A 27,097-nucleotide genomic window follows, 5' to 3' on the forward strand; every position below is an offset into this window, starting at 1 on the left:
TACACACAAAATACCAGGGAAAGAACAAGAAAGTTGAGGAAGGAAAGGGATCTGTCATTATGTGAGTAATTCACCTATTCCTATCTTCTGATACAAAGCTTTTCCCAACTGGTTTCCTCAAGCAGTAAAAAAGAGACTCACACACTCCTGCTCACAAATGGTGCTTTTGATATCACATAGTTTACCAGCCAGCTGCTTCATACCTTTACTATCTCCCCAGCATCACAGAGTGAGCTTATAACATGAAGCCACCAGAATGCAAAAATTTACAGGATAAATATGAAAAGAAGGGTGTCAAAGGTAACAACTGGTGTAGTCCTTAACTCATAACATGCCTCATTTTAACTGTTGTGGGGCCACGCCAAGAAGGAATAGGCTTTGACAGGCTTTGTGTTTGGGTGAATGTCTGTGAGCTCTTCTATGCACAGCCATACTGCCTTACAGTTTGCTTCAGCACCCTGAGTAGAATCCACTGTTGCCAGTAGAGGCTTTCTGTTAATGTGCATGCTTGCAAATAAAAAGAGCTTGACATAGCTATGCCAAAAATAATTGTCACAATGAGTCATTCCCGAATTATGACCTATTTTCTGTGATTAACTTCTCTAGGGTCTAAATGAGCCAGTTGTGATATATGGTGTGTTAGTATGGTTGCTGTTCAGTGTGCTTTGTAACAGATCAGGGTTTTATTTGTTGTTTGCTTTTGTTTTTGTCTTTAAAGAGTGGTGATCCACCAGTAAATGCTAATCTCTACTGTTTAATTCAGGTATATCTGTACTGACCTTACCTCAGTACTTTCTGTGCTTAACTGGCTGTGTCTGTGCTTTTCCTCCATCTCAAAACCTCTCACCTTAGCCAGTCAAATTCTGCTTCAGAAATGGTAGTGACTGAATCAAATTTATTTCATATTCCTCTTTCTACTGCTACTTTCTTCCACAAATTAGAGAAACCATTTCTTAGCAGCCTTCTTGAGAGTCACATCTTTAATGCATCAGATGTCTCAATTTGGCCATATCCTTTATGTACCTCTATGACTAGATCCTGTACATCATTTCTCTGCCTGCAGTTCTTCAGATCTGTGAATTCTCTGGCTTCTAAAAATGATTTTCTGCACTATTCCAAGATGTTTGCTTTTCTTGGCTCCTTTCTTGGGTGCCTTCAAAGTAGTGCAGTGACTTACAAGGATCTGTAGACTGAGGTTAAAAGCATGGAACTGATTATCTGGGTGTAGCACCAGAGTCCCTGGATGCCTGCAGTAAGGAGAGCAGGGGATGTAAATCTGTGACAGTTTGGTTAATGGATTTCTATCACAAGTCGTCATTCTCTGAGCCAAGGCAATAAAAATGAATCTAATCAATATTTATAGTTGGTGTGATTTTGCAAACATATCCATGTGAAGTAATCTTTGGGTGTATGTAAAACACTGGCTATATGATATATGATCATGTTTTTGTTTGTGTTAGTTCCTGTGACTGGCACAACCAATTGCTAATATCTGTACTCCTTTAACATTGTGGTAAATCTGATTTTGAGCAATGAAAGTTCCTGAATCATCTTCTACACCCATCAAATAATATTCCATAATGTATTTAATGTATTTATATTTTGACATATACATATATTTTACTTTAAAGTTGAATTTCATCTAATTCTTACTGAATTTTCCAATAGTTGTGTTTCTTGTACAGAGGCAAAACCTTAAACATGACTTTCCTTTTTTGGCCATTCACCTTTAGATCAAAGCCTGAATATTATGTCCTGGACCATTTTTAGTGCTGGATTTTTTTGATTGGAAGAAATTGCTTATTAGTGCATTAATATTAAGGAAAAATATACAAGAAATTTATGATCATATTATAGAAGATGGCTGTGATCAGTTAAATATTAATTGGTGCCGGTTTTGAACTACAGTGTAGACAGATTTTATAGAAGTTATTTTCACATAATCTATTTAAGTGAATAGCATATACTACTTTGTAATTCTGAATTTACATCTAACTGAATTATCTAAATACTGCCAAGCAAAAGTCATCTAGCTTCTACTTATAACATTTCTAGTGATTCAAATCATCACTTCTAATAGTTATAATTTTCTGCAGAAACAAAATGTGTTCTCTCTGTCTCTCTCTATATATACTTAATTCTTCAGACTGTATTTGAGTTTCCAGAATATGCACTACATATTTACATGTTTTTCAAGAGTACTGTTTTCACAGCATGGAAAATTACTTAGGGAAAAAAATAAAAAATAAAATAAATAAATAATAATAATAATAATAATAAAATATATATATATAAAAAGAAAATATGTAGAGATTTTATTTTCTTATATAGATTTTAGCCTTTACCATGGTTCACTTATTATTATTATTTTTTTTTTTCCTTCAAATTAAAACCAGAATGGGGTTAAAGGTAACTAGGACTTAATGCACTGCTGCAGGTGAATGTGCCTATATATAAACCTATCAAACATATGTTAACATATTTTTAAGGACAGATCTTGAAGATTACTGCAAGGAATACATTTCATCAGTATTCATCTTAAGAACATTAATTTGACTCATGCTTGGTGGGAATTTCCATTTTAATTTCCTGTGATTTATTTGTCATTCTTTCCTGAAAGCAAAAAATTTAGTGTTTCCCAGAAAATGAAATTACATTTGGTCAGTCAACAATGTTTGTAATTCTAAATTAGAGACAATTTTATTGAATGTTTAATCTGAAATGTACTTTGAAAGGCTCAATTTCACAGAATGTTATGAAACATTTCAAAACACACAAGAACACACAGTTTTACATTGTTGGAAAAAAAAAAAAAAAAAAGCTTTTTCAGTAAGATGCTGTGGCAGTGAGTGCTCCCCTGTTATTTCAATGGTAATGTTCTGCTAAGAGCCGTTTCCCGACCACATTACTGGAATGGGCATTTTAGTAGGTCCTCCCCACCCACAGGGTTGGGTCTTCTGAAAGTAATTTGGATTAAGTACAGACTGTGCAGGTATGAAAGTTGCATAAAGTATTCAATTTCTTACTTACTGCTTCATTCCAACTCTGCTATTCTTCTGCCTTTCTGAATTTGCCAAGAATGTTGATTTACATCTGCATTTTAACAAAAGATCATCAAGGCAGTCACTGTGCTTGGACTGCCAGGACACTGCAGTCGCCCTGCTCAGTGCTCTCCTCAGCTTTCCTTACTCGGTAACCTCACTTTTCTGCTTTCCCTTTATAAACGGTGGAAGCAATTACTACAGGATATTGATCCTTCCTGTTCGTTTGGGAAGATAAACTACTATTCTGCCTACACAGTTATTTGAAATGCATTTTGATTTTGCCAATATTACTGTCTATATACTATTCCACTGGTATAAATAGTATACATTTTCTAGGCTCAGTGCTATTACCTTTTATTTGTAAATCCTGGCACAAGTAGTCCAAAACAACTATAGCAATGGTGCAAGAAAAGGTTTTCAATACCAGGAACTCTCTAGTTGATTGAACTCTCTAGAGAGTTCAATCAGGAACTCTCTAGTATTTCATTTGTAAAATTAATTTGATAAATTCAGACTTTTTTTTTTTTTTTTTTTTTTTATACAGCCTAAACAAGACTACATAGAAAGTCAAAGAAAACAAGGGCAAACTCACTATATATTAGATAAATAATTTGTTTTACCTTATGTTCTTTTCTTCTGTCTATGGAAAGAGGAGTTTTTTGTTCCTCTTGCTGATTTATTTTCCTCCATCAGTACTTTGTATTAAGGAATCAGACTACAAATCCAGTATGAAATTTGATCTAATGGCTACTTTTGCTCTTATTACTATAAGCTAATCTGAAATAAATTGTACCCATGAAAATAGAAGCAGGTTAGAACAAAACAAAAACCACAAAACTAGGAGGTGAATGCTCAAGTAAAATCCACTCACAGTTCCTTTCAGCTGTGAGCAAGATCTGATAGGTCTTTTTTACCTTGAAGTACAATTCTGTTTCTAATCCAGTATTGTTTGATTTTCAAACTCTCCTTTGGCAGACTGGGCTTGACAGAAGGGCTGTTATTAAATCCACAACAACACCCTCTTTAATGCAGTGGAGGGTAAGGTAACTGGGGTCTGTTCCTTAAAAGATACTCTGGCACATTCTCTAAAACAGCTCCCACACTAACCACAAAACATCTCTAGGGCTAGTTTTCACATGTTTGTAGCAGTCTGCTTCTGGTCTTGAGCCACATCACTGTGTCCTTGGATAAAAGGGTGGGTTTTAATCTTCCCAGTTGTCAATGTACACTAAATTATAGGAAGAAAAGGGAATTCATCTCACAATAATGAAACCAGACTTGGTTCAAACATAATTTAGGGATTAACACGAGCTTAACCTGAGGCCGTCATCTTCTCTCTTTTGATTGTTAATCATCAGGAAATGTCCTAACTTGATCATTAATACTCAGTTAAATCAAAAGTATGCTAAAGGCATAAAATTATAATATTCAACTACTATCATCCAAAGTTTTGGCTCCAGAATTACTTACTCCTAGAAATCTTTTTTTTTCTGTAACACCTTTTGTGAGCTACGGAGAACAGTAACATATACTCTATATTTGCCTTACTATGAATTTCCATAAGTTTACAGTTTCTTTACATTCTGTTAAATATGTAACATAAACATGCATACTGTAGCGTTCACATATTTTTTTTTCATTATGGATCTGCCTTTTTAAGGCTGTCTCTATTTGTGAAAGTAAACGTATTCTACCTGTATTGAAAGAAACTTTCATTATGCAAGCAATAGTGTTGCTCTTTTCAAGAACTCAAAATAGATTGCACTTCAATCATTCATTATCTGCCTGTCTGTTTACATACCTTTTCCACTGGACAAAATATCCAAGATAAACTCCTCATTTAGTTTTCAAAGACAATGTGAACCTTAAAATAAAATCTAGAATTGGAAAACATGTTTAAATGGACTTGTTTCTTGAGTTCTTTTAAAATGTATTGGATGGAATAGTTTTCATCTGCTAGGGGAAAACATAAGAGTTTTAGTATAGTTTTTAGAGAGGCAAGTATATCATTAAACAGGGAGGATTTTTTTTTTCTAACATTATAACTTTAAGAAACTAAGTAAGATCACTTAAAGGTAATAAACAATTAGTAAAGACTATAATCCATCTTCCTCATAATTTTCCTTTTCCCTAGGGGAAAAAAAAAAAAAAAAAGTATTTCAGAAGACATGGCTAGAGTCTTCTAAGACTCTTCTAAGACAAAACAAGACAAAAGGAAAGAAAAGCAGATCAGTTGCATAAGGGACTCCAAAAGAAACAACCAGCATTTTTGTTTACTGCCTGACTGCTCTCTGTGATGTCTGCATAAGTTGTCAGACGAGAAACTAATATGCAACAAAAGACAAAGGTCACTACCACAATAAGCCAGCAAACGTTTAGAAAGGTTACACATTATGTTGACAGTTGTGAACACCATAGCTATTCCATGGATGAGCAGTGGGGAAGTGAAGTTTCATTAAAACCAGAGTGATGTTATTAAACTTTTATAATTTGACTGGGATACATGCAGCAGCATTTTTCATAAGCATAAACCTGTGTAACGTGCAATGAGGGAACCAATACATAGTGAATTACAATAATCAATATGTGAAATGACAAAAGCATTAATCAACACTGCAGCAGTGACTTGACCTAGGAAGAAATTAGTTTTATATAGATCACATAAATATGAGATAAATTACATACTGGGCCAAATGAATGGCTCATGTAACTCAAATGCTGATATATGCAGCTGGTGACACATTTGGATCTAGTGATGAATCTGGATGATTACATTTTGACATGATATCATACTGAGTCAGGCAATTAGCATAACAACATTTTCACAAGGACTTATTTTGATGTAAAATTTATGTAGATTCAGCTGTGCTCATACATTTTTCTAGTTTGCATGGGACGTTATATTGCTCCACAAGAGAAAGTCATTGAGTTTTACTGGCATGGGTACCTACAAATGCATAAAGTTAGGAGCACTTATTCTGTTACTGGAAACAGGAAAATTATACAATTTTATTGAAAGGGATGTCACCTAATACAGAGACCTGGATCAGAAGAGATCACAAGTGATTAAGTAAACCAGGTAATGGACCATTCACCTGCATTCAGAAACTTAGTTGGCACAGTGAGAGAAAATTAGTGTTAAAATTTGTGCATTGCAAGATTGGATTTTCTTTTCTTAAAAAATATTTTTCATTTGCACTTTTTGGCCAAGGTGATGTGAAAGTTGCAGAGAAAGTGTTTCTTGCCTTAACATTGATAGACTCATTCCAAGTACCTAGAAGTATATATCTATTTTTGCAGTTATTTATTTGACATATAGCAAAAAGTAGGAGACATATTGGAAGACGTTGCAGAAATGTTTTTAAATGAAAACAGCCTTTAGAATATCTTTTCCTTAAAAATAATGTGGAATAACAACAGTGCTAACTAGACATGTAGACATCCTAATTTCCTAAGTTTACTGTCTGGATGGAAGATAAGCCTGTTTCAAGGTAAACATTATCCTTCAAGAGATACAAATAGATCCTCTTGCTGTCCTCATGTGTAAAGATAAATGACAGCGCATACACTGCTAGTGTGGACTTATAGAAATGAAAGGAAGGGTTTAAAATGAATGACAGCACAGCTGCATTCTTTATCAGGAAATACAAGCATTTTTGTAAGGGAAGCTAGAATACAAACATAAACAATAGGCAAGTGAAGATATTTTGTCTAATAAACAGAAATAGCTGTTAAAAATGAGAAACTTTACTAGAATACTGCTGTTTTCACTAAGTATAACAAAAACTACAGGAAAGCCCAAGGGAATTTTCCAGGAACTTAAAAAATGTTTAGAAAGAAAAGGTAAAAGGGTGACTCTGAAGAATGTTTAATATGCCTTTATTAAATTCTCAACATTTCTCTTGTCTGTATATAAAAACGTGTATGAAAAGTTAATGAAAATGACAGGTTGTAGGCATTATGTTGGCTGACATGGTGGTGATGTGTATTGATCCTGTCAATGTCTCAGAGTTCACTTGCAATGATTGCTTTTTTGACTGTTCACTCAATTCTTGTTAACAAAAAATTCAGAGTGAGATCCATTAGTCTTCTCAATTGCTAGTGACTGTCAATGTAGAGTTTGTTTTTAGTTGGACTAACTCTAACTTTGCTAGATGAAAAGAATATCCATGAGGTTCTTCAATAATTCAGGAGTGACTCTAAGTCTGGCCAACAGCATTAAACTGAATTTATTTAGGCAGAGCATAATAACAAAATTTGACTTATTTGATCCCCAAGTAAGGGATTAAGGCATTTTAAATACACACTCCTTGCTTTTTGCCTGAGCGAGCACACTTTGTATGCTGGGTATTACTGTGAAGTTTGTCATTATAAATAATATTTCCAGACCACAATGAAAATAAATTTTGGCCCATCTTTATTGTTAGTTACTCCATAGTCGCTTGTTACATTGGTCAGGAAATATCATCTGTCTATCATTTCTAAGAAAATATAGTTGTTCTGTTATCTCATCCTAAGAGCTAAAAGCAGTGAAATATAACATGCTTTGGCAGTGTAATTTACTGCACAAAAGTGCAAACAGGATAAAATAGATATGAAATGAACCTAGCAAAATTAATGTGTGCTTTGGAGCTCTTTGTTTATGAGATGGTTACACTAAGCAGTTTGCTAGTGTGGAAACATTTCCTTATTTTTCAACACTCTAAAACTTTTTCAAATAGTTTATAGATTCAGTCTATCACCAATATGTATGTCAAAAAATTCACATTACTACTGAGAAGTGGAAATATTTTTTATGACAAGTTCATGCATGAATTACTGAAGGATTGACATTGTCACATAAATAACTGCTTCAGAAAGTAAACTAAATGAAGACTGAGAGGTTTTAGCTATTGTATTCCAGGATTTCACATTCACTAATCTTTAAATTATGGTGAAAATGTGTATTTTACACTTATGAAGAGACTTCACAGACAGAAGATAATAGCAAATTTGATTAAAGTGCAAAATCAAAGTATTATTGCATGGGACTGTATATCTCAGTTGTGGGGATTTTTTTTTCTTTTGAACTGACAATCCATCTGTAACTCTGCTGTAGAAGAAACTTTAGTGCAATAAGAAGAGCTGTGCAGTTTAATTCAACAGATATATTCAACAGGTTGAGAATCTTTGCATTTTGTTTGCTTTAAAACCTGACTGAAGATACAATGTGACCTTCCAGGCTTCTGATCTTCCATGAGGAGCGCTACAAATCCCCAGATCCCATTGACTTTGATAAGATTTGAATACCAGAATAATTTCCTAGGATGTGTACCATGTCTTGGAAGTTCAGTTCTGCTGTTGCATTTACATTTCTATAATCTGCTACTAAGGCTTTGTTCTTTCTTTGCAATGGTTTTGTTTGTTTGTGGAGGTTGATTGTGTTTTTTATTGTTTGTTCATGGGGGTTGATTGTGTTTTTTATTGTTTGTTCATTATATCAGTCCTCAGCCTTCAAACACTATAAAGGAGAAAGAATGACAGCTTTTATTATCAGAAGACAGGAAATGACATTACGATGCAGCCAGTGAATCGTATTTCTCTAGACTTAAAGAATAGTGATCTCATTTACAAAGTACATTACTTTGCTTCACATTCGAAGAGGAATACATTAATATTTGGAAAATGACATTTCATGATTAGCTAAGCATGACACCTACACAGTCATTTCAAATAAGATTGCTTGTTCTCAAAATTGTTTTACTATGTCAAAGGAAACAATAGTCTCTCTTGCAAGCCTGTTTTAAATTGAAAAACAATTATTTAAATTCACTTTGACTTGCAGGCCTGATTTTTCAGTAAAGAAATCAGCTCATCTCTGTATTCTCTTTTCTAATAATCAGCATTATATCTTATTTTCCAAAGACTTTCAGCACTCTGTGGATTTGGAAAGCAATTTTCCATGCTATAGGTATTAATGCTTCTGGTGAAAAATTATTTAAGAACATTGAAAAAGCTAATTGACTAGCTTCATATACCTACTTAAATATAAGTAGGATTTCAATGAATTAATACAGAGTGAAAAGAGACACCTTTTCAAGTTTTCCTCTGTAATCTTGGGACATCTCAGAAAAGAAGTAACTGAAGATAGGGATATGTCTAGTGGAGTTCAGCACTACAGTAACTGAAGAAAATAGACATCTGAAATAAAAGGAGCGCTGACTGTGGTGGGTTTGGCTTGCAGTTCAACTGTGTTCAAACTTTTGAAGCACATTTATTGGTTCAAGTCCTCACCTGAAGTACATCGTCAAATCTCCACTGAGTTTGGTGAACTAGATCACTGCAGTGCACTGTTTTCCTCAACTCTAGTACCTAAGTTTACAGAGACTAATATTTGAAAGGGCATTCTTTCAAAAGTTTTGTCCAGACAGCTTTCAAAAATTACATGCTGGCACACATACCAAGGTCAATAAATGTATCAAATAACTAAAGTCATGGGTTCACCTGTGATCAGGATACCACTGTAGTATGTTTTTCCTTTGCAGTAAATATATAGCTGTAGCTGAACTGAGATCTATGTTTAATTGTAATACCTGATTCTGTCATACCAGATGCTTAAAAAAAAAAAAAGAAAACAAAAAAAGAAGAAAAAAAAAACCCACATGAAATGTAGAAACCGTTAAGCATGCTCCAGTGACTGCAGAAAGTGTTTCAAAGACAAACCATTCACTCTTCAGTGTCAGAAACTCATTTGTTTCTAAGTTTCATCCTTCAGAGACCTTTGATCTGATCCTGATGTCCCGTCTTGCAACTTCAATATGTATAATGTTGCTTCATTATTTCCTGACATCTTGCCTCATGGTGAGCAGGTGTAACTTGAAAATAGTGTATAAAAGCAATCTCTAATGCTGTTTTCGATGCCTGAAAAAATAATCCATTTCTGAACCATTTATTTGAAAGAAAAAGTATATTTTGGATCCTTGAAATCTGGAACAACTTTCTCTCCTGCTTCGGGATTTTGTGTGTGAAGCTGTTAGGCTCAGAGGAACTTTAAATTTAGTGTAGCTATCCCATTTAAATGCACATGGAAGTATATTCTCAGGGTTGCTCCAGGCTGGGTTAAAACCAGGAAAGAACTGAGGAAGAAAATGTACTTGTGTTTCATTGATGGTCATATTACTTGTCACAAAATACAGCTGTAGACAATAAGTATATAACATATTCCATTTTTACCCTGTTTGTGTCACTGTGTCACAGATTCCTGTTAGTCAGAGGTCAGATTCCTCTGCCCGAGGTCACAGACATCAAAAACCAGAGTTACCTGTATTGGCCAACATTTGCCAGTCAAAGAAGTGAGATGAGGGAGAGGGAGAGGGAGAGGGAGAGGGAGAGGGAGAGGGAGAGGGAGAGGGAGAGGGAGAGGGAGAGGGAGAGGGAGAGGGAGAGGGAGAGGGAGAGGGAGAGGGAAGAAAAGGAAGGAGGGAAGGAGGGAACAAAAAGGAAGGAAGGAAGGAAGGAAGGAAGGAAGGAAGGAAGGAAGGAAGGAAGGAAGGAAGGAAGGAAGGAAGGAAGGAAGGAAGGAAGGAAGGAAGGAAGGAAGGAAGGAAGGAAGGAAGGAAGGAAGGAAGAAACCTTTTTGAAACTAGGTCACAGACCATTATGACAATAAGAGCAGCTTCTCTGAAATTGTGGCTTCTGAAATTGAAAACATTTTGACAACTTTAATGTAGCAGTTCTAAAGTATTGAAGCACTCCAGGATTATTAACCTCCAAATAAACTGCATCTTCTTTTCAAGACAAGTCTTTGATCAAAGCACTTTGTTTATTTGCTTTTTTCGAAGTCAAAGACCTGCAGTATATGAAACATCTTAACCAGAATTTTACAGATGATAATTCAGATTTAGGAAAGCATAGGGGGGATAAATTTGCTTCATTTACTGTACTTTGAGCCCAAGAGACATAAAAGATGGAATTCCTAGATTTTTTTTTTTTTAAATTTCAAAACAGAACTGATTTCCCAAAATTGCAAATTTAATGATTCAGTCTGAGCTGGCATCAGTGTTTTTTGACTCTGTTAAAATGATTGTTTTTCCTAAACCAGAATATGTGAAAGGAAAAATAATTCTCAATGTCATGCAGATATAGCTGACATATGCAAAAAGTCTACGTGCATAATACTATAAAAAAAAACCAAAACACTACAAACACTTTTTCATTCAGATTTTGGTCTTCTTTAGTCAAACTATGAACAGAAAAAGACAGAAGAATGAACTCTAATGTTCTACTATTAAAAAAAAAAATAATGTTCAAGGGTTTATGCTTTTGAAGTTGAGTGAATTCTTTGCAAGTATAAGGCAGAAAATCCGTCATATTTACTAACACATTTTCAACATTTGTGTTGAAAACATTCCATGTGTTCATTCTGCACCAGTATTTTCTCATGATGGAAATATTTGCCAAATCTGGAAATAACCTTGCATAATGTGTGTGAAAAAGTTAGTAAAACTGAATTTCAGAGTTAATGATCAGTTTGCCCATAGCAGTCAAACAGCTTTATGTATCATACTCTGTGCAAAACTATCTGTGTGCTTTTTCCAGTTCAAACAAAAATGAGAAAAAGCGAGGTTAGAAAATGAGAAAGACTCTTAATACAATGTAAACCGGTAGGTATAACAAACATTTTTCAGAAATAGAACAGTTATTTATTTACAACAATTTGAGCTATTTAAAAAGCTATAACTGGTTTAAAAAGAATTTTAAAAGAAGCAGCAGGAGCAGATCATGAAACTAGAAGACAATATGGTTGCAGTAAATAATGTTTAAATAACTCTCAGATAATTCATTCACTAAATTCTAAAAAGTTTTCTTTGAGGAAATGTACAGTAACCTTAACTTGAAATTTAAGGTAATTTAATCTGCTTCATAAGATAATTAACCAGTATTCAGGTGAAAATATTTTGTGATTGTTATGGGGCCACAGTTACATTCCCAGGATGTTATTTTATGAAAAATAAGTATTTTATTAAAACTTTTATTGTAGTTCCACAAATACATACAGAAGGCCAGTTCTCAGAAGTCATTACTGAAGAGCATTTCAAAAGAAAAATGTACATTTTCTGCATAATTAATAGTTTAAAAATTCCTATTTGAAATGTTTGAGTTGAACATTTCAAAGAATATTTTAATATTTCGGAAATAAAGTAAATCATTTCAGATTGGTGTAACATTGACTTCTTACCAGAGACATTTTGGCATATGTTGACAAAGTTTAAAGAAAACGAACAAGCAAACAAACAACAACAAAAAACACCAAAACCACAACAATTTTGACAAAATCAAAGGTTTTGCATAAAAGTAACCAATACTGATGCAAACAACTGTCATAAATTAATAAATGTCATAATCTTAGTCATCTAATTTTGTTATGCAACTTGAAAGGGATTATATTGTTAATTATTTTTACTATATTGAGATGTAGTTTACATATAAATGATCTTTCTGCTGTGTTCTGTGCAGAAGTGATATTCTAAATAAATGAGACAGGCTAAAAATTGAGTGGGAAAGCAACAGAGAGTAGTTCAGTGGCCTTGTATAATTACAGAAGCCTGAAAACATGTAAAAAGAAGCATGGTCCAGTGCTGGACCAATTAATGCAATATTGAACACAGCCTTTTCACATACAAAAAGTAAGCAGAGACCTTAACTTTCTAAAATATGTTTTAGAAATTATGCACATGCTTGCATTGCATCCAGATGAGGAATATAAAAGAGAAATTTTCAAAGCCAAATTTTGTTAGTTCTCTAGTAGGCAATCTCTTGCATCTCCCTTTGATTTAACCTTTGTCCTTTCTCTGTAAGGACTGCAATAAGGGGCAACCTTATTGCTCTCTATAGGTACCTTAAAGGAGGCTGTAGCCAGGTGGAGGTTGGTCTATTCTCCCACATGCCTGATGACAGGACAAGGGGGAATGGACTAAAGTTGCACCTGGGGAGGTTTAGGTTGGATATTAGGAAGAACGTATTTACTGAAAGGGCTGTTAGGCATTGGAATAGGCTGCCCAGGGAAGTGGTTGTCTCCATCCCTGGGTGTCTTTAAAAGACATTTAGATGAAGAGCTTAGTGATATGGTTTAGTGGGGACTGTTAGTGTTAGGTCAGAGGTTGGACTCGGTGATCTTGAAGGTCTCTTCCAACCTAGACGATGCTGTGATTCTGTGATTCTGTGATTTATAGAGCATAAGCCGTTGTCAAGTCTAAACAGGCAATTTGCCTAATCAAGTATGAACATTTCTGTATGGTTCTAACTACCTGTGGTGGTTTTACTCAGGTGAGCAGCTGCGCTCCACCACAACTACTCTTTCACTCCCCCTCCTCAATAGAAAAGGGGAAAAAAGCATGATGGAAAGGGCTCAGGGTTTGAGGACAGGGAGATCACTCAGCAATTATCATCACAGGCAAAACAGACACAGCACAGGAAGATTACTGTAAGTTATTACTTATTACTAACAAACTAGGGCAGTGAGAAACTAAGCAAACTACAAGGACCTTCCCGCCATCCTCCCTCTTCTAAGTCCTCCCCTCAAGTGGCTCACAGGAACAGGGAATGGGGATGGGGTCAGTCTATAGCACTTAATCTCCACCACTCCTTTGTGGTCATTCTCTGCCCCTGCTCTAACATGGGATGCCGTCCTTCCTGAGCTGATCCTGTGGAGGCTTCCCACAGGCAGCAGCTCTTCAAGAACTATTCCAACATGGGCCCATGTCACAAAGCCCATCCATCAGGAGCAAACTGCTCCAGCACAGGTCCCCCATGGGCAGAAGCTCCCCCCAGACCCCCTGCTCCTGCATGGGCTCCTCTCCATGGGCTGCAGCTCCAGCCTTGGGCCTGCTCCTGCAGGGGCTCTCCATGGGCCACAGCCTCCTCCAGGCCACATCCACCTGCTCCACCGGGGGCTCCTCCACAGGCTGCAGCATGGAGATCTGCTCCAAGTGGGACCCATGGGCTGCAGGGGGACAGCCTGCTCCACCAGGGACCTCTCCACAGGTGTCGTGGTTTAACCCAGCTGGCAGCTAAACACCACACAGCCGTTCGCTCACTCTTCCCCCTCCCTCTCTGGGATGGGGGAGAGAAATGGGAAAGTGAAGCCTGAGTTGAGATAGACAGTTTATTAAGACAGGACAATAATAATAACAACAATAATAATCACAATAATGAAGATAATAGTACTACTACTAATAATGTGTACGAAACAAGCGATGCACGATGCAATTGTTCACTACCCGCTGACCGATGCCCAGCCTAACCCCGAGCAGTCCAGGCCCCTCACCCCAGCTAGCCACCCCTATATATTGTTTAGCATGACGTCAGATGGTATGGAATACCCCTTTGGCTAGTTTGGGTCAGCTGTCCTAGGTCCATCCCCTCCTAGCCTGCACGTTGGCAGGACAGAGTGAGACACTGAGACGTCCTTGGCTTGGTGTAAGCACTGCTCTACAACAATTAAAACATCAGCGTGTTACCAGCACTCTTCTCATCCTAAGCCAAAACATAGCATTCTACCAGCTACTAGGAAGAAAATTAACTCTGTCCTAACTGAAATCAGGACAACAGGCCACATGGGAACTTCTGCTCTGTGCCTAGAGCACCTCCTGCCTGCCTTCTGTACTGACATTGGGGTCTGCAGGGCTGGTTCTTACTTCCTTGGTATACCAGTCACTGTTGTGCAGCATTTCGTTTACCCCTTTCTTAAATATGCTCTCACAGAGGCACAAACAACATAGCTTATTGGATCGACTCTGGCCATCAGCAGGTCCCTTCTGGAGCTGGCTGAAACTGGCCCTTATCTAACATGGGGCAGCACTCACTCTTCTTCTCCCAGAAGCTACCCCTGCAGCCCCCTCCAGCCCCCTGCTACCAAAACCTTGCCGTGTAAACCCAAGACTGCTAAGCACTTCTCCTGAAAAAAAAAAAATAATAAAAATAAATAAATAAATAAAAATGAGGACTTAATAAATGTTGCCTGAACAGTCGGAAACTTGTCTAAGTCAGTGGGTATTATAACCACCTGCAAAGTAAGTTTGAGAATCTGATTTTCTACAGATAGGGCAGCTATTTGAAAGACCTAATTACACTAATTATAATAAGCGTTTCATAATGTTTTATCAAAAACACTGACCCACTCCGCATAGCAGGTGCTCATTAAATGTGGAAGGTCTGCTATTAATAATCATTTACCCCTTGTGGAAATGGTGTACTGTATGTAATAAAGATAAAATTTAACTTCCCCAGATAACTACCCAAGAAAATAATATTTCAATAAAACTGAGTGGAAACACCTTGTTATTTCTTCACATTTAATGAACTAAAGAAAGAATAGGGAATCATTGCATCTTGTTAATCCCTCAGAAACAAAATACTATTGCTTAATAAAATAAATGAAGAGTAGCAAACTATATACTGCAAATTCAAAAGCTAAAAGACACTGTACTGTAATCTACATCCATGTGCAGTACTGTTGTATGTAAAAGCTATACAGTGTACATCTACTAAATGTATACTTACTAAGTGTAAGTAAACAAGCAGGTTTCTTTTGTTTGTTTGTTTTAGGAAACAAACTTGGCTAATTCTCTGGTAATTTCATTAGGACAACCTCTGTCCTATTAGAAGGCATCACGCATCATGAGTGAAGGGCTTGAGAACAGCCCTGCAGAGAAAGGCTTTGGGGTGTTGGTGGATGAGAAGCTCAACATGAGCCAGCAAAGTGTACTTGCAGCCCAGAAAGCCAACTGTATCCTGGGCTGCAGGGAGGTGGTGGAGTCACCATCCCTGGGGGTGTTTAAGGAAAGGTTAGACATGGTGCTTAGGGACATGGTTTAGTGGGTGATATTGGTGGTAGGGGTATGGTTAGACCAGATGATCTTGAAGACCATTTCTGGTGTTACTGATTCTATGATTCTATGAAAAGTGTGACCAGCAGGTCAAAAGAGGTAATTCTCCCTTTCTGTTTCACTCTCATGAGACCCCATATAGCATACTGCATCCAGCTCTGGGTCCCCCAGCATAAGAAAGATGTGGACATGGACATAGAGCAAATCCGGAGGAGAACCATGAAGATGATCAGAGGGCTGAAGCATCTTTTGTATGAAGACAGACTGAGAGACCCAGGGTTGTTCAGGCTGGAGAAGAGAAGGCTCTGGGGAGATCCTATAACAGCCTTCCAGTACCTAAAGGAGGCCCACAGAAAAGATGGAGAAAGACTACCAGGGAGTACAGTGGTAGGACAAGGGGTAAGGGCATTAAACTAAAAGAATGTAGATTTAGATTAGATATAAGGAAAAAAAATCTTTACTCTGAGGGTTGTAAGGCACTGCAACAGGTTTCATGGAGTTGTGGATGCACCGTCCCTGTAATTGTTCAAGGCCAGGTTGGATGGGGCTTGGACCAACCTGATCTAGCAGAAGGTGTCCCTGTTTAGAGAGGCAGGGGTGAGGGGCAGAGGGAACTAGATGCTCTTTAAAGTCCCTTTGAACCTCCAAACATTCTGTGATTCTATGATTGGTCATAAGTGACAAACCACAGAGAGATTCCCCAGGCTATAGTGTTGAAATTTCAGTAATTTTTGTCATCCAAAATAACAAAATAATGTAATTCCAGTATTTTTTAAGTTAAATGTTTTATTTATCAATAATCAAATAATACTTTTAAGAATACATTTAGAATATAAGTCTCCTTTCAATGGTTTCTCTCTGTCCTGCTTTCTCCTTTCTCCCTCATCTGAACCTTCATGACTGAATGTTTTCATTGTCAAATGTGGCTTTTCTTATTTTAGCATGTTTTTACTCCATTGCAAGATTCCCATCAAATCTACGACTTTGCTTGATTGCTTTACAAAATAGTCTCTTTCTGCAGCTGTAGGGTATAAAACAAAATCAAGCTTCTGTGTAAGATGAATTTTCTCTCTTATATTTTACCTCCTAATTGTTTTAGTGTTTTAACAGTTTGGAAACAGATATACAATTTGCAAAAGAAACAGACGCAACTGTGAGTACTGGTGAGCATGTGGCAAGCATACAGAGTAATCTCTTTTAAGTTGGGACCCTTTAAACTAAATGAAGTTATTTTAATACTGTCAAATCTAAGAGCTTACACCTAGGGACAAAGAATAATAGTCATGCCTACTGTCATGTGTCCTGTAGTCTGGACAGGAATGACATTGAAAGAGAGAAAGGAGATTAGCAATATTCAGTATCTGAAAGTTACAGTCAGACAAATCCAAGTTAAAAAGATATTTGCTTTATTTTGTTTTGTGAGTGACACAAAGTGACATTTGAATCACACAGAATCACAGAATTTTCTAGGTTGGAAGAGACCTCAAGGTCATTGAGTCCAACCTCCAACCTAACGCTAACAGCCCTCCACTAAACCATATCCCTAAGCTCTACATCTAAGCGTTTGAGTGACATTTGGAAGAAATCAACAAAGAAAATGGTAAGAAAATGTTTTTTTTTTTTTTTTTTGGTCTTAAAATCAAGACAGAATGATTTACCAAAATATAACCTTTACTCAAATATACTTTATTGAAGTCAATAGATGGCTTATGGACTGTATTGTACAGGTCAGATAGTATATCTGATATCAAATCTCTTATATCTTAAAAAATCTATGAATTTACAAGAAAGTTACATTTGCTAATTGATTTAAGCCCCTTCTAACTGGTTTAGGTATGATTAAGTTAGAAGCAGTTAAGTATTCTAGAAGATCTTTTACATGTGTTAAACTTACTTTGTCTTGGTCTTTATTTCTTAAGTTTTCAGGTCTCCTTTTGCTTCCATTTGATCTTTTTCTTATTTCTTTATAAATATTTCTACCAGTCCCCTTGATGGAGGAAGTCCCCTTAAACGGAGGAAGTTTGAAATATAAATCAAACAGGACAAAACACTTGTCTAGGATAAATTAACATACATCACTGCTTTGTGCTTTCCCAGTAAAAGAGATCTCTTTCTTCTCAGGTATTTTAACCATTAAAAAAGAACAGGTCCAGAGGCCCATTTATAAGAAAATGAATATGGATGTAGTCTGCTTAGCCCCAGCCACAAAATGAAAAAGCTAGAGCTCATGTAATGTGAATTTCCTGATGTTCCCATCATGAGCAAGCTCTACCCTCCAACAGTAAATACTACTGAACTTGAGGCTCCTTAAAAGGACTAACAAATCATAATGCAGTGAAAGCATGTGCAGTTGGAAATCTTTTCTGTATATCGGAGGAGATATTACCATGGCAGGAAAAACAGATACTGTCTAGATCCATTTCCTGCAGCTTATAAATATCAGTGCTCATGATTCCCAGGAATCATTGTATTGCTTGAGACCAGCTGAAAGTGAGTAAAATGAGTTGTAATTCTTATATATTCACCGTTGGAGAATGCATTTTCCTGATAGATAATTTCAAAGAAATACACTTTCTTGAAACACATTTAATATATTTTTAAAAATGCTTTTGAAATATTCTTTCAAACCCAGGTGGCTAATGCCATTAACAGATGTGCGAATTTTGTCTGGGGACTCCAAAAAATGCACTTTATTAAATTGTGCCGTATGGCAGATGGGTAGGAGCTCAGTGGAGTATTTGGTTGATTACTCCACAGTTTCTTCAGTCAGAGGGAAAGCCCCAGACTGTGCTCCCACAGATTCTGGGGATGCCAGTATGCATTTGTGAAAGAAAGAGGATTAAAACTAAACACCTCAGGGCTTCTCCAAGGATATCTACTCTGCATTGCTTAATTCCAAACCTGGTCTTCTTATGTCTGGATAAGAAATGCAATAAGGAGCCCTTTGGGCTAAACAGCTACTTCCTCTGGTAAATAGGGTTTATAGATCTTGCTATTTCATCTGTTCTACTTAAATAACCCTTTAAACTTTCTCTATTAGCCATAATTACATTACAATAGTTATATGAAGGCTTTCACAATGTTTCCAGTTTTAAAGCAGACTCCACCATCAAATGCAAAAGCTCTCATAAATCTAATTTCTTATTCTTAGTTTACAAAGATCCCTGTGCTCATTGGTGACTCATAATCTTCATATGAGTTGCAGCAGTCAAGAGACAGAGGAAGTAGTTTTATGCTGAACCAGCAAAATAGTTATCTTAAAAAGAATAGTCTGTTTTATTCTGCTAATGCAAATTTTCTGCGTTGGTGCAGACACAATAGTATGTTGAAAATCAAAGGAGAAAAAAAGTGGAAAAACCCTAGATATTTAATACCAAAAATGACAAATAACCATCACAACTTAAAATGTTATCATGACTAGAGATGCTATTGATTTCAGTCCCCAGTGATGTTATGACATATTCAATAAGAGCTAGATAGGAATACCCAGAAATCACCAACATTTTTGCTGTGAAAGATTTGCAAAACTTAATAACTAAATCATTTTATTTATTATTGTGAAAAGATAATGAAAATCAAGTAATATTTTTCTTATACATTACTGTAGTGATGGGAATGGTGTTATGTAGCAAATGGCACATTACAAATGGAGCTAGTAAGAATGTAAGTATAATGTTAGGCTGCCACCTAACACTTTATTTATAAGAAGCTGTATTCAATTACCTATCACTTTGAGAAATTTTGGCTGTTGCAGCTAAAATTTCCCATGTCAGCAAGTTCACTTCAGACAGAATATCTTTTGGTAATTTTTTTTTTTTTTTTTTTTAAAGTTTCCCTTAGAAAATTGTTTTGTCTGTTCCAACAATGACAGCATGACAGCAAGGGCTAATAAACAGTTTGTTTGCATCACACTGAGAACAAGAGGCTTTGGAACTAGAGTTTCACTTTACCACTACTTTTGGCTCAGGAAAATAGATGTTTCATTGAATGCTTACCAAAATATGACCAACTTTTTAACCTTTCCAAAAAGTCTTGGTGTTTTTCATATTTCTGCTGAAAACATCCACCAATTACATAAATAGACCTACATAGTCTGAAGGCAGTTATCAAAGCTTGCAAATTTTTTGCTAAGGTGTCAATCTCACACTTCACTAGTATTGGTTCATAGAGAGTAAAAGCCATGTAGCCCTACCAGCTACTCCAGTCAGAAAAGCTCTATTATGAACATTCAATCTCTGCTCATGTATGGCTCAATATGTTTATAGTTTTGTTTTCTTTTCTTTCATGACCAAAATCTCACTGCCATTCATGACCTGATTAGTAAAAAAAGAATAATACCACACTCTACTCACAGGTAGACTGGAAAATGATGTGCTTTCTGCCCTCAGAGCAGGGTCTAAACAGTTGGCAGTAAATAAAGCATATTTGTTGACAGCAAGGCTGCCAGGAAAAGTAAATAAATACTGACACAGGCTGTTCCTCCCTTCATTACACCCAGTAAGGCAGAAATCCTGTGAAACAGAAAGTAAGTGTTTATTCAGTAAAAAGACAGAAGAGGAGGATATCCACAAGCCTAGCTGTAGCACTGGAGATTTTAACCACCTGTCCTGTAGTCAGCTGGCAGAGGGAGTTCCTTCTGGAGAGGATTTATAACACTTGAAGTTGACGCCTATTCTAGCTTTGCTCTCCAGATAAGTTTTCCTCTCTCCTCTTTAACTGAGGAGGGACCCAGGGCAGGTTGTATCTTCAGAACTGAGCTGTCCTGCGTGAATTTTCTTCTGTGCAGGTGCAAGAATGCTGCAAGTGCATCGACTTGTTCAGCAGGAACAACAACAACAAAAAACAACAACAACAACAAACAAACATTAATTATTAAAAGCAAGAGAAAAAAAAAAAAAAAGAACAACAAAGCAGTAACATTGAAATATATATTTTAACGATTCTTTTGCCATAAATGCTCTGTGAATTTTAATGATACAGGAAGTTTCAAGAGCTATCTTTGTTTCTTAACTCTGCTGGGACAAGAGCATAATTTGAAACAGCATGAAAATTTCCTAAAGGATTGTTTTCCAACTGAAAGTCTAATTAATTTATTTGCAAAATAAATTCAGTACTTGCTAAAACTTTGAATAAGAAGGGGCATTCTTTTATATAGTGGTATTTTAATCTTTCTTTAGATACAAAAACATTCTGAAATACAAAGCAATCTGGATTTAGTATTTTTGAGAGCCAGCAGGGGAAGCTTTCTGGACTGTTAAAACAGCTTCATAAAGAGAGCTGAAATTAAGCTGACACTTCTTATCCGAAAACATTTTTTCCACATGCAACTCAGCAGAGAAATTGGAGACAGCCTTGAGAAAGAAAGAGACAAACAGCTGATCAAAGATTGGCATGACTGACCAACCAGGGGCTAATCCTGCTTCAAGGCAGGTGGCAAAAAGCAAAACTGCATCTCTGCTTCACAGCAAAATGTTTGCACTGGGTATGGTGTTTGAGAGGAAAATAGTAGAGAGGCTTTGTAGAAACTGATGTGGTCGTACTGACAAATCCATCTGGTTTGCAAAAGGACTTGCACAGCATCGCACTGCCTGCTTTTCACAGGTTTTCACCTGTGTGAAGCAAAAACTCTTCAGACCATGAATTTCAGTGGTTGTGCTGCTGAGAGGACTACGTCAGTACTGTGCTATTCTCTAAGTTATGTATGCATACAAGAACTTCTTCTGAATTATTTTTAGTGTGAATGTTCACAGGAAGTGTAGAGACTATTCACCTGGGTGATTTCATGCAAAGTGAGGATCTTGTTCCCAGTAGGCAAATGGGAAATTGCTGTATGAGGATGGATGTGAAAAGTGGGTAACTACAACTTCCTTGCTTACAGGTTCAGCAAGGAGAGGAGATTTTTTGGGTGAAGATCCTCAGTTTTTTTGTGAATACATGCCGTGCACTATGACAAAAGCACTTCACTGGTCACCATACCCTACAGCAAAGGTCTGCTGTTGAGATGGTGTGGAGGGGAGCCTTTACAGGCATTGCTTCTCTTCTGAGCACTTATGAGAAGGAATGTCTCATAGACTCAACCACAGAAAGAGCTGAACAGTTTTAAGAAAAGGATTGTTTTGATTCCCCATGGGGCTCAGCTCCGTGTCACTGTGTAAACAGCTTGGCTTGTGTAAGAGATAGCTTCTGTAGAATTATCAGCAGGGCTTATATGCATGGAGCTCCCCATTAGCTTCTCTCTCAGCCCCATTGTTGCAGGATTGGCAATGACTGATCCAGCTCTGCAGGCATTAACCTTTTCCACCAACAGAATCAGAAAGGAATGACAGCAAGCTCAGCTATGGATATCAAGCCAAGGACTCACCATATGGTGTTTTTGTTTCCCACAAGGGGAAAGATTGCTTTAAAGACGAAGGGCCAAATTCATCCCCGGTGTAAGACTATTAAATTCAGTAGTGTTAGATCAAGCATGAATTTAACAACAAACTAATTCTATGTGATGGGGAGCAGAAGTCAAGAGTTTTTGTTTGTTAGTTTATTTTTTAAAATAGCACTAGGATGTCTGTAAGGTAAACTCAGTTGAGCCAAGGTTTATTTATTTATTTATTTATTTTTATTTTTTATTTTTTTTAATGTCTAACTGACATCTGTTCCCTAAAAGCCTGCAGCAGACTGGAACAGTTTTCCAACCTTTTCCCCCTCTATTAACCACTGAGAACTTCTGCAACAGCCAGATATGGTGAAATGGCATGTTTTGTATGAAAATAGGCACTACAAATGACCCAACAGACATTACTGTGTTAAAACACTGTTTTAGTGGTGCTATACTCAAGAAAGAAATATGACAAGAAAGCTTTCCAACAATGAATTGTGAATTTTGTTAAAGTTCTCTTAGAGATCTATTAACATCAACAGCAGATGTGTTTTAGTATCATTGCTGTCACCATGTGCATTAATGAAATGAGACCAGGGACAATAGATTGTGAGCTAGCCAAACTACTGACAGTCTAAGCCCCTCTTTTACATTTTCAGAACATTTGATGTGTAGATCAATTACAGAGCCTATTTCGAGTCTTCTTCTATAGCACAGCAGCTATGACATGCAGAACCCCCATAATGCAGCCCTTCAGTTAAGTGCACATTGGTACACTTTTATCTTTACAGCATGTTATCTCATTTTTACAGGTTACTGGATGTGAATTGGTTGAAATGTAAAGAGCAAGTGAGGAACCTGGCTTTTAGCCTTGATGAGTTAATAAATAGATGGAAAAAAAAAGGTTGTTAACATGAGTCAGGTTGCCTAAACTGACTACTGCTATAGGTTAACTTAGTAACAATACATGAGAGCGATTTTAGACGAGCTACTTGAAGTCTAGAATAATAGCTTGTGAAGCTGTACTCAAGATAATGTAAATCAACACTTATTCAACAGAAGCCAATGAATGGCTTTAAATGGCTATAAATCCAATAGAAATGTGTTTGGGATCAAGTCCAGTATATCTTTTGTATAAGAGGAGCTATTAGGTATATTAGAACTGAATTCAAGGGAAAAAATTGAGAAGTAAAGTAACATGGCAAAAGCCTCTACAACATCAATGAGGGATAAGACCTGCCTGCAGAATCAATTTTTGATTGACAAAGCATAGATAGATGAGATACATGGTTAAAGAAAAATAGAATCATAGAATCATAGAATCATAGAATATCCTGAGTTGGAAGGGACCCTTAAGGATCATCAAGTCCAACTCTTGACACCGCACAGGTCTACCCAAAAGTTCAGACCATGTGACTAAGTGCACAGTCCAATCTCTTCTTAAATTCAGACAGGCTCGGTGCAGTGACCACTTCCCTGGGGAGCCTGTTCCAGTGTGCAACCACCCTCTCTGTGAAGAACCCCCTCCTGACGTCCAGCCTATATTTCCCCTGCCTCAGCTTAACCCCGTTCCCGCGGGTCCTGTCACTAGTGTTAATGGAGAAAAGGTCTCCTGCCTCTCGACACCCCCTTCCGAGGAAGTTGTAGACTGTGATGAGGTCTCCCCTCAGCCTCCTCTTCTCCAGGCTGAATAGGCCCAGTGACCTCAGCCGTTCCTCGTACGTCTTCCCCTCAAGGCCTTTCACCATCTTCGTAGCCCTCCTCTGGACACTTTCCAACAGTTTCATGTCCTTTTTATACTGTGGTGCCCAGAACTGCACACAGTACTCGAGGTGAGGCCGCACCAGCGCAGAGTAGAGCGGGACAATCACCTCCCTTGACCTACTAGCGATGCCGTGCTTGATGCACCCCAGGACACGGTTGGCCCTCCTGGCTGCCAGGGCACATTGCTGGCTCATATTCAACTTGCTGTCTACCACGACCCCCAGATCCCTCTCTTCTAGGCTGCTCTCCAGCGTCTCATCGCCCAGTCTGTACATGCAGCCAGGGTTTCCCCGTCCCAGGTGCAGGACCCGGCACTTGCTCTTATTGAACTTCATGCGGTTGGTGATCGCCCAGCTTTCCAACCTGTCCAGATCCCTCTGTAAGGCCTTTACGCCCTCATTTGAGTCCACAACTCCTCCAAGTTTGGTGTCATCAGCAAACTTGCTCAAAATACCCTCTATTCCTACATCCAGATCGTTTATAAAAATATTGAAAAGTACCGGCCCTAAAATGGAGCCTTGAGGGACCCCACTGGTGACCGCCCGCCAGCCTGACACAGCCCCATTTACCATAACCCTTTGGGCCCTGCCCGTTAGCCAATTGCTCACCCATCGTATGATGTTTTTATTTAGCTGTATGGTGGACATTTTGTCCAGTAGGATCCTATGCGAAACCGTGTCAAAAGCCTTGCTGAAGTCCAAAAAAATCACATCAGCTGGTTTCCCTTGGTCCACCATACGGGTGATCTTATCATAAAAGGAAATCAGGTTAGTTAGGCAGGACCTACCCTTCACAAACCCATGCTGGCTGGGACCAATGACTGCTTTGTCCCCCAGGTGAGCCTCAATAAGTCCGAGAACCATCTTCTCCATGATTTTACCAGGCACTGACGTGAGACTGACAGGCCTGTAATTGCTAGGGTCTTCTTTCTGACCCTTCTTGAAAATCGGCACAACATTTGCCAGCTTCCAGTCTACCGGGACCTCTCCAAATTCCCAGGATCGTTGAAAAATAATTGAGAGAGGTTCCGCGATGACATCTGCCAGCTCTTTCAGCACCCGGGGATGAATCCCATCCGGACCCATGGACTTGTAGGGATCCAGGTGGAGTAGCAAATCCCGCACACGTTCAGGGTCAGTTGGGAGTTTGTCATCCCCACCGTCCCGGCCCTCCAGCTCAGGGCACCCTGGGTCCCGAAGCCCATCATCGGCATTGAAGACAGAGGCAAAGAAGGCGTTAAGCGTCTCTGCTTTGCCTATGTCATCATCTGTGAGGAGACCTTCCCTATCAAGGAGCGGCCCTATGTATTCTTTAGTTCTCCTTTTTCCATTTACATATCTAAAAAAACCCTTTTTATTTTCTCTCACAGACACAGCCAGCTTCAACTCTAGCTGTGCTTTGGCCACACGAACTTTCTCCCTGCAAACACGAACAGCATCCCTGTATTCTTTCCATGACGCCTGGCCCTCCTTCCAGTAGCGAAACACTCTCTGTTTCCGCCTAATCTCCATTAGAACATTCCTGGTCAGCCACGCCGGCCTCCTGCCCCGCCTGCCTGACTTGTGATATTTAGGAATTGCCTGATCTTGTGCTTCTAGGAGGCATCGCTTAAAGAGTGACCAGCACTGGTGGACATCGAGGCCTTCAAGAGCAGTTTCCCAGGGGACCTTGCTGACTAGTTCCCTGAGCAGCCTGAAGTCCGCTTTCCCCATATCTAGGGATGAGGTTTTGGTGGCACTTTTCCTTCTGTCACCATAAATTTTGAACTCAACCACTTCATGGTCGCTATGACCGAGGCGGCCACCAATCACCACATCTCCCACCAGACCCTCTCTGTTTTCTAGCAACAGGTCTAGGAGGGCACCTTTCCTAGTTGGCTCCGTTAGCACCTGCACCAAGAAGTTATCATCTAGGTGCTTCATGAACCTCCTGGACTTGCTCGTGTCAGCCGTGTGGCACTCTCAGTTAACGTCCGGCAAGTTGAAGTCCCCCATAAGGACAAGGGGAGTTAATCTCGAGGCCTCTCTTAGTTCTGTAAAGAATAATTTATCGGCGCTATCGTCCTGGCCAGGTGGTCTGTAATAGACTCCCACAACGACATCCCCTTTATTCGTTCGTCCCTTGATCCTTACCCAGAGGCTCTCAACTTTGCCATCGCCGACCTGAAGTTCCACACAGTCCAGCCCCTGCTTCACATACATCGCCACCCCACCACCTCGCCTACCCTGCCTGTCCCTCCTGAAGAGCCTGTAACCATGTATCACAACACCCCAGTCACAGGACTCATCCCACCAGGTTTCGCTTATACCGATGATGTCGTAGTTGCGGGACTGGGCCAGGACTTCTAGCTCATCCATTTTATTCCTCATACTGCGTGCGTTCGTGTAAAAATAGGTTTTCCTTGTGACTCTGGCTGTTGCTAAGTGGCAGAGTGGCTCCACAAAACTGAGAGCTGAGTTCACGAAACAGTTCCATCATTCTCATAAACTCCTGTGAAAGACCAAAGAATGGTCCTGGTGGACATAAATTATTCATATCTTAATCATATTATTGATTCTGGCCCTAAATTCTGTGTAGCCCGGAAAGGGAGGACTGCCTCAGAAGTGAAAGGAGATCCCCTGAAGGTGTAGTCTGGTTGAGCAGGACATGCAGCTACTGCAAGGAGTGAGGCCAGGGTTTGTATAAATCCTTCAATGTCCTGAAATTTTGCTGAGAAAATTAAGAGAAGCACAAAACATTTTAGCTGTCAGTGAATACTTCATGGCTGTTAGAGGTCTCCTTTATTCAGGTTCCAGCTGATGCCCCTTAGCAAGAAGACTTCAGAGCTGCCTGTCTTTGAAGCTAGTAATTTCTACAACCATCTTTCTATGCAAGTGAAAAGGCAGTTTTAATAGTCCTTAAAAGTGATTGCGTGCAATAGAAATATTTATACTAAACCTAATAACTCATTTACTGAAATATTATTCCACTAGTCTGGGGAATTGTGAGACAATGTGGGGGGTTGCCAGCAGCACTGCTGTCATGGAGGGTGCATGACCATTTCCTTTGGTTGT

Source organism: Aythya marila (genome assembly GCF_965140915.1).
Source record: "Aythya marila genome assembly, chromosome: 4".
NCBI classification, from domain to species: domain Eukaryota; kingdom Metazoa; phylum Chordata; class Aves; order Anseriformes; family Anatidae; genus Aythya; species Aythya marila.